The 8,986-nt window shown below is 40.9% G+C and overlaps 1 protein-coding gene across 1 annotated transcript in view; it reads right to left on the reverse strand.

Moving 5' to 3' along the window:
• Positions 1 to 537, reverse strand: part of LOC311127563 (uncharacterized protein) — a 40,673-nt gene extending 40,136 nt beyond the window's left edge. Inside the window, exon 1 of the mRNA XM_084159378.1 lies at positions 41 to 537. The gene's annotated coding sequence lies outside the window, so the exon portion shown is untranslated. The remainder of the gene's footprint in view (positions 1 to 40) is intronic.
• Positions 538 to 8,986: the final 8,449 nt, after the last annotated feature.

The raw sequence follows: 8,986 nt of genomic DNA on the forward strand, positions 1-8,986 counted from the left end.
GAAATAGCTCTACACTACTAAAATCACCATCGCCACGTACCTTTTTCTGGTGCTCGGTCAGGTGGTTGCAGCTAACAGGTGTGCGGAAGGCAGTGAGATCTCTCAGCGAAACAGCCAGCGTATGAGAGAGAGGGAACAATAGGCCAGGGAAGGGGGAGGGCAGGGCAGTGCAGGGTATTCAGATCAGAACAACCAGGAACCGGTTCTACCTGATTTTACACCTGACACAAACACACCCTGACATCCAGCCAATCCCTAAATGGTAACATGCACTGGATATAGGGTAACTAAGGTTTTTTAGACATGTCATGGTTTTATGGGTTATCTTCTGTGTTCCTGAGATGTACACTACACATCAGTTTATTTCATTTTTGTTCGGTTTCCAGATATGCAGCACCTGAATTCCCCCGTTGGGCGGAGCATCTGCCCTCGAGTCCTCGGAACATTCCTCCCTTGTGATTGTGGAATAGCTGCTGTCGTCACGGCAACAAAAGGGCAGTACAGCTTTCATCCGTGCGTTGTCTCTGGTTTATATCTGGCAAAAATTGGCGTGGGGCTATTCTTGTGTCGTTACAGGTTCTGTACGTCACAACCTGGTATTCTTGTTGTCATTCTATTCAGGGAGGAACGTGGCGGAACATACAGTAGGCCTCTGCTAACTGAGCAAATAGAACCTAGCGTCTGACAGTTTGTAAGTAAAGGAGACAAGGAGAAGTGGCACTTGAAGCACATAGACTAAATGCGGTGTGTGGGAGGCCGGACTGTGTTCAGAGGCGTGATGCCCATAGGGGGCACAGGGGCACGTGCCCCCTTTAAATTTTTTTTAAAAAAGTTACTTTTGTTGTTGTTGTTGTTTGCCACCTAGCAATTTTATGAAGTTGGCTTTAGCTAGAGCAGATAGGTTCCCAATCTCCCAACCTTATAACTACAGTGCCTTGCAAAAGTATTCATCCCCCTTGGCGTTTTTCCTATTTTGTTGCATTACAACCTGTAATTTAAATGGATTTTTATTTGGATTTCATGTAATGGACATTCACAAAATAGTCAAAATTTGTGAAGTGAAATGTAAAAAATAACTTGTTTAAAAAAACTATACAAAATAAATAATGGAAAAGTGGTGCGTGCATATGTATTCACCCCCTTTGCTATGAAGCACCTAAATAAGATCTGGTGCAACCAATTACCTTCAGAAGTCACATAATTTGTTAAATAAAGTCCACCTGTGTGCAATCAAAGTGTCACATGATCTGTCACATGATCTCCGTATGTATACACACCTGTTCCGAAAGGCCCCAGAGTCTGCAACACCACTAAGCAAGGGGCACCACCAAGCAAGCGGCACCATGAAGACCAAGGAGCTCTCCAAACAGGTCAGGGACAAAGTTGTGGAGAAGTACAGATCAGAGTTGGGTTATAAAAAAAGATCAGAAACTTTGAACATCCAACGGAGCACCATTTAAATCCATTATTACAAAAATGGAAAGAATTTGCAAACACGTTTGGTATTCGCCAAAAGGCATGTGGGAGACTCCCCAAACATATGGAAGAAGGTACTCTGGTCAGATGAGACTAAAATTTAGCTTTTTGGCCATCAAGGAAAACGCTATGTCTGGCACAAATCCAACACCTCTCATCACCCCGAGAACACCATCCCCACAGTGAAGTATGGTGGTGGCAGCATCATGCTGTGGGGATGTTTTTCATCGGCAGGGACTGGGAAACTGGTCAGAATTGAAGGAATGATGGATGGTGCTAAATACAGGGAAATTCTTCCAGCAGGACAACGACCCTAAGCATACTGCTAAAGCAACACTCGAGTGGTTTAAGGGGAAACATTAAAATGTCTTGGAATGGCCTAGTCAAAGCCCAGACCTCAATTCAATTAGGAATCTGTGGTGACTTAAAGATTGCTGTACACCAGCGGAACCCATCCAACTTGAAGGAGCTGGAGCAGTTTTCCCTTGAAGAATGGGCAAAAATCCCAGTGGCTAGATGTGCCAAGCTTATAGACACATACCCCAAGAGACTTGCAGCTGTAATTGCTGCAAAAGGTGGCTCTACAAAGTATTGACTTTGGGGGGGTGAATAGTTATGCACGCTCAAGTTTTCTGTTTTTTTGTCTTATTTCTTGTTTGTTTCACAATAAAAAATATTTTGCATCTTCAAAGTGGTAGGCATGTTGTGTAAATCAAATGATACAAACCCCCCAAAAATCCATTTTAATTCCAGGTTGTAAGGCAACAAAATAGGAAAAATGCCAAGGGGGGTGAATACTTTCGCAAGCCACTGTAGCTACCAAGAAGCCATTTCAGGCTATCAATCAAGTTAGAGTAGCTAGTAGCTAGTCTAACGATTTTAGCTGGCATGCCTGCTTGCAAGGTTGGTAGACTTTAGAAAAGTAATAAATAAATAAAAACATTCACATTCCTTTCAATCTTTTACACAGATTTTTGCAGAGAAGCATATTTTATTTCTTAAAAAAAAAAAAACACCAGTCAGGAGGATACAGACAGCACAAGAGGTATGCTTAGATATGCAGAAATATACATCTTTTTTACATTAAGCATAATGATTAGGGCTCTATATGGCAGGAAAATGCTACATTCTCCCTCCGGACCACCCCACAGCCATCCTAAGATTTTTGGGGAACATGACGCCCCTGACTGTGTTCATAAGTTCTAAGCTGCACATTTACTTGAAAAAATTCAGTAACAAAGGAGTCTGCTTCAGTAAACAGGTAGTACATTGAGTTCTATTTGTAAATACTGCCTGTGAAAAATATTCTGGTAACACTTAACCTTAATTTGCCCTTATTATACCAATGTAAATACGCAGTAATAACTGTGGTAACAACATAGCTTTATTATTGCATGTTAACAGAGTTTAGCTTATGGTAATAGGGTTTAAGTAATAGAGTATAGCTTATTACACAAGTGTAACAAAGACAGTATAATTACAAATCAATATGCTTTTGTTGAATAGAATAAAATGAAGAATATTATGTAAAAGGAAAGATTATGCAGCCCTACCAATGGAAACCTGATTACCATTTAGGACCCTGGGATATATTTGACTTTTTCATTTCACAATAGTAGCCTTATCCAAGGGTTGTCAAGTGTGTTTATAAGGGTTTTGAACATCTGGTATATAGTCAGTGAAAGTGAATAAGTTAAAATTGAGCTGTAAATTGCTCTTGGAAGGCACATGACGTTTATAGTCCAATTATGAAGCAGAAATATCTCATCTTTTTTACAGTAGTTACATAGCAAGAGTAAAGTAGTTTGATATACATTACAACTAGATAGATAGTACTTATACACTATACATCATCTTTTAAGTCATAACTGTTACAGAACATGAGCTTTTAAACCCACACCTCAGCTACTCTCAGTCCATCCCACCTATCTCCGTAAACCACCCTCTTATGATTTCCATGTCAGTATTGATGGAAAGTGGCATGGAATCAATGAAAGATAAAGATGTCCCTGAGGGGTATTTTGTCTTAGTGCTGCTGCTTCCACATTAAATATATCACATAATACAAATCATATAATACAACAATATTGCAATAGGTTAAGAACATTCATCAGGTAAACTGTAAATGACATGCCTTCACATACATACAGTACACGCACACCCATGCACACACACACACCCACCTATACAAAAGTCAATGAGTCAATGGAAGGGACACTGACTCTGTGGTCAATTCTTCATGATTGTAGACATTTCCACATGATTTCAGATGATTGCCTACTGTGCAGGTTCCAGTTATTCCCATTTCCCCTTATCCTACATCTAACCTCTCTATCTTGATGCTTAGCAATGTCACTTTGGTGATGCTCATTTTGATGGAACTCGCTATTTTTTAAGATAGGGCCTTTAATTATAAGGTGTCCTGAAATACTGGCTTGCTCTATTATACCGTTTCTAAGCGTTAACTGCTTTCCACATAGTCACTTTGAATAATAATCGTTACCATATTCCATGTCCTCTGCAGTATGAATGCCTACTTTTCTCAAGTCTCACTAGTATGAAATGCTATACTGCCACCAGATGTCAGCACTAACAAATGTACTAATAGACAAGGGAAATATCCGTAAACTGGACCTCAGCATACACTTTTCAAACGCGTTTATGCGTTTCATTTCCTATTCACATTTCAAAGGAAAACTAATTAATCTTCGGTTAGATTCATGTCTTTGAGAGAGAGAGTTAATAAATAATTTATCACCCAATGTTTTAGAGTAGAACTATTCGCTGGTGGTCTATGCATGGTCATGGCTCTCTAGAAGTAAAATGCTTGCGCTATTACTAAGTCAGTCATGCACAAATGTTTTATTCAGTTGAATGACACCCTTTGGATTGATATTCCTAGTAGAAGCACGCTGTGAATTCCTTTGAAAACATATTTCAGTCTAAAATAGACTGATGTTATATCTAACATTTCAGTCTTCTTATTGAACAATGGTGTTATTGTTGCTGTAAGACTCATTTGTTATCCTCATTTAACATAATTCAACTTCTGTGGGTAATTATATTGAAACATCATAGGCTAAGTATTGAGCTCTACAAGTCCCCAATCTGCTATTAATTATAGCATAATGAACATGTTGAGTTACGATCATTATAAACATCTAAATATCATTGTAAAATAAACATAATTGTTTAGGTCCATAAGCCTCGCAATAGCTGATTTGTAATTGATTTATAAATATCTTGTTTATTGTGTTTTGGAGTCTCCTGGGATGTCTTCATATAACAGATGATGGCTTGTGGTGATCTTTGAGCAGCTGAAAGTGGGTCGTATTCATAAGGGCATGCAATGGAAAACTAAAATGAGTGTTTCTTATTGGATAGGTCTAGGTAGTCCCTCCCTGTTTCAGTCCATTTTCTTCGATATGGTGGCTTATTACAGTTTTTCTCAATTGCTAAAACACAATTTCTGAAACCTTGCTCCATTTCCTGAAAACATTCAACACAAATCTTCAAGCACTATTTACAAAACCTCTGACTCCTCTCGCAAAATGAAACATTTGCCTCAAAACAGTTTTACCTGTGTTCAAAATCAAACACTGCTCTCAAATCATAAACAAAGTGATCAAAATGATATACACTCTCAAGCAGTCAGTAAACAATACACCGAAAAATAGAAAACACATTGTTCAAAACATACAGTTCTCAGGGAGAAGTACATTTTTAATCTCAAAACAAATTTCATATTTTTCCGTCATTGTCTTTTGATGAACGAAAACATGTTCTATCATAGTAGCTCAAAATTTATCAGAAATTACTACTCTGCTTTGCAATTTTGTTTTTTGTTCTTCCTCTTCCTTGTACCCCTATGTTTACAGTACTGTAACCTGCATCTCACAAACTTGTCCTTTGTCTCTGTGATACTGTAATTGTTGTTCTTTGTTGATATGAACCTGCAACCAGTCAAAATCTATTGAGCAGTCAGTACTGTTAACAAATGGAAAGTACAATGTTCAGGGCCATACAATTTGTCCATTGTACAGTATACAGCCTACAATGCACTGTACTACAGTATACAATACTAAAAGGGACAAAAATCAAAGGAGTAAACATGTGATCAATGTGCTTCTTCTTGTCTTCGTCGACATCACAAGCAATATTGTCCCTCCTGAGGCAACGGGGGAAGAAGCCTTGTGTGCCGTATCCAGCCCTGACATGATTCCTCACCTATATCACCACAGGCTAAATCCATGGCTTGCAGCAGATTTACTCTGGTGTAGGGTTGTCTATCATACACTTTCCATCTCCAAGAGGAGAAAAACTCCTCAATTGGATTCAGGAAAGGCGTGTATGGAGGTAGGTACAAGTTCATAAACTGCCCATTGATGTTACAGTTTTTTTTGATTGCTTAAGCACGATTTTCAAAACAGGGCCCGTGTTTTCAAAACACTACACACAATTAGCACAACCACACACCCAATTAGCAAAACACTACAGATCCTTTGCAAAATTAAACACTCTTGTAAAAACTATACACTTCTTTTTAAAAACCACACTTTGTTACCATATGAAACACACACGTTTCACATTACTATACTCTGTTTGCACGAGTTACACTCTGCTGTGATAAACCTAAAACACTTTTAGCACTTCTACTTCCCTATGATTAGAGTAGGCTACTCTCAACAAAGTACAAATATAATGTAAATTCACCAAACACTACACAAGACCAATGTTGCAGACTGAAGAAACTCATTTATTTCTCAACACGCCCAAAATGTTGACATGGAGATTCATAATACTGTAACCAAACGTCACTTTACGTATTGTAAGTTCAAAAAAAAATGTAAAAAAATAACTAGACATTGTCTCTTCGCCTAGCTGGATCTGGCCAGAGAATTTCATCAACATCGCAGGCAATGTTGTCATTAGCAAGACACCTTGGAAAGAAACGTCTTGAATGACGAATCCATCCTTGCATTGCTGCTACCTCCATCTGGTCACAGGCCTCCTCCATGGCTTGGATGAGGGGTACCTCAGCCTGGAGACGGAGATCATATACCTTCCACCGCCATGCCGAGAAAAACTATTCTATAGGGTTGAGGAATGGAGAGTATGGTGGAAGATATAGGACGGTGAAATGTGGATGTTGCTGAAACCAGTTCTGAACCAGAGCAGAGCGGTGGAAAGACACATTGTCCCAGACAACAATGTATTGCATATGATCGATTTGATTTGCTGCTGTTATGTTGTGCAATTGGTCCAAGAATGTAAGTATGAGTGCTGTGTTGTAAGGGCCCATATGGGCATGGCGGTGGAGGACCCCATTCTGTGTAATGGCTGCACAGAGTGTTATATTACCCCCACGTTGCCCTGGGACATTGACTATAGCCCTGTGGCCAATGATGTTTCTTCCCCTCCTTCGTGTTCTCGTCAGGTTGAACCCAGCCTCATCTACGTAAATGAACTCATGCTGGATCTCCTCTCCATCCATTCGTAAAACTCTCTGAAAAACAGTGTCAGGCAAAATTGTGTAGTTCAGTGTAGATCTAGTATACATATTACAGTACAGTAAAAGATTATGAGACAGTATGCAAGATCACACTGCTAAAGTGAATACATACCTCTGCATAATCATGCCGCAGTCGTTTCACCCTTTCGGAATTGCGCTCGAAAGGCACTCGATAAATTTGCTTCATTTGAATATGTTTTTTTTTAGGATGCGTGCCAGTGTTGATGTTGAGACCTGATGGATATCGTTGAAAATGGCGTGGTTATTGACAATGTTAGCTTGGAGCTGCTTGAGTGTTATAGCATTGTTGGCCAAAACCATGTTTACTATCTCCCTCTCTTGCTGTTCTGTGAACATAGGAGGCCTCCCCCTTGTCGTCCCTGACCCTATATCCTATGTAGAAAAAAAAACAGTATACAATAGTACAGTAATTTCACAGGAAAAGGTAACAGAAGTGCTGATAGTGCATAGAATATAGTACTGTAAGCAGTTACTGAAACCGTGCAGATGTTTTTGATATGATGATATTTTTACAATACCTATTTTCCAGTCGAAATGTTCTCATCACACTTGCCACTGTATATCGGCTTAGATTTGGCTGTACTCGCAGTCCAGCCTCCCTCAGCGTCAGGCCGTGGTTGACAATGTGGTCAACCAGTGTTGCGCGGATCTCATTTGTCAGATTCGGTCCTCTTTGAGCACCTTCTTGTCTTCCTCTTCCTCTTCCTCTTCCTCCCCTTCCTCCTCCTCCTCCTCCTCCTCCTCGTTCTCCTCCTCGTTCTCCTCCTCGTCCTCCTCGTTCTCCTCGTCCTCCTCCTCGTTCTCCTCGTCCTCCTCGTTCTCCTTGTCGTCCTCCTCCTCCTCCTCGTCTTACTCTTTCTCTGACTCTTTCCATTGTGCTTGAAGACCGATGAACTCACCTGCTGCTTTTTATAGTGCTTATACACCTGATTGGTGTGTCTACAATTAAGCAAACGAGTGTTTGCACACCTGATGACTGTGTTGAACCAATTGGTTGGACGGTGTGGTAATTTGACAGTCAGTGCTTTGGTATTGCAAGGACGTGACTTCATGATAGATTTTTGTGTGTAATGTATGTTAAGTGTGTTTAGTGTTTTGCAAATCACTGTGTGTAGAGTTTTGCAACAAGTGTAAGGTTGACAATGTGCTTATAGTTGTGCAAATATGGGCTGATGTTTTGCTTCTTGAGTGTAAGGTTTTGCTAATAGTGTACTACTTTTAATTTTAGTGTGTAAGCAATCCAAAAAAACTGTAAACCATTCCCTTACCTGAGCAGCTGTCACGGTTCTCTAAGACCGAACCCAGAAGCAGACCAGGACAAGGTGAGTTGAACGAATGTGTGTTTATTTACAGATAAAAAGATGCAGAATAGTCCAGGAGACGGAGCGGGTGGCGGAGATGAGTAGGTGGTGGTGAAGTGGCAGATGAACTGATGGCACGGCAGGGGTTGGGTGAAGGTTCCGGGAGAATGACTGTAGACAGAAAAAACGGAGGTAAGTACAGGGCAGGTCAACAAGGTGCAAAAAACAACAAAACTAACGCTAGTACTCAGAGGCTGATACGCTGGCAAAACATACTGTTTATGGCTAACGATCCGGCAGGGAATGGATGTAAGGTCAGATATTATGAAGGGGTGATGATCAGGACCAGGTGTGCCGAAGCTGATGAGAAGCAGGTGCGGGTAATCGAGAGATCACCCGCCTAGCAACGTCGCCCGGCAACCGTACAGGGTGCGTTCAGGCACCTTCGGGAAACAGGAGATTCAGAGCAGAAAAACGGCAACACAGGCAGGAACAGACTCAGGACGCAGGGTTCATGACAGTACCCCCCCTCCGACGAACGCCACCGGGCGGACTACCCGGAGCGCCAGGATGGAGGCGGTAGAAGTCACGAAGGAGGTCAGCATCAAGGATCTGACGCCGAGGAATCCAACTCCTCTCCTCAGGACCATACCCCTCCCAGTCCACGAGATACTGG

This window comes from Coregonus lavaretus (genome assembly GCF_964263955.1).
Source record: "Coregonus lavaretus genome assembly, chromosome: 4".
Classification (NCBI taxonomy): Eukaryota; Metazoa; Chordata; class Actinopteri; order Salmoniformes; family Salmonidae; genus Coregonus; species Coregonus lavaretus.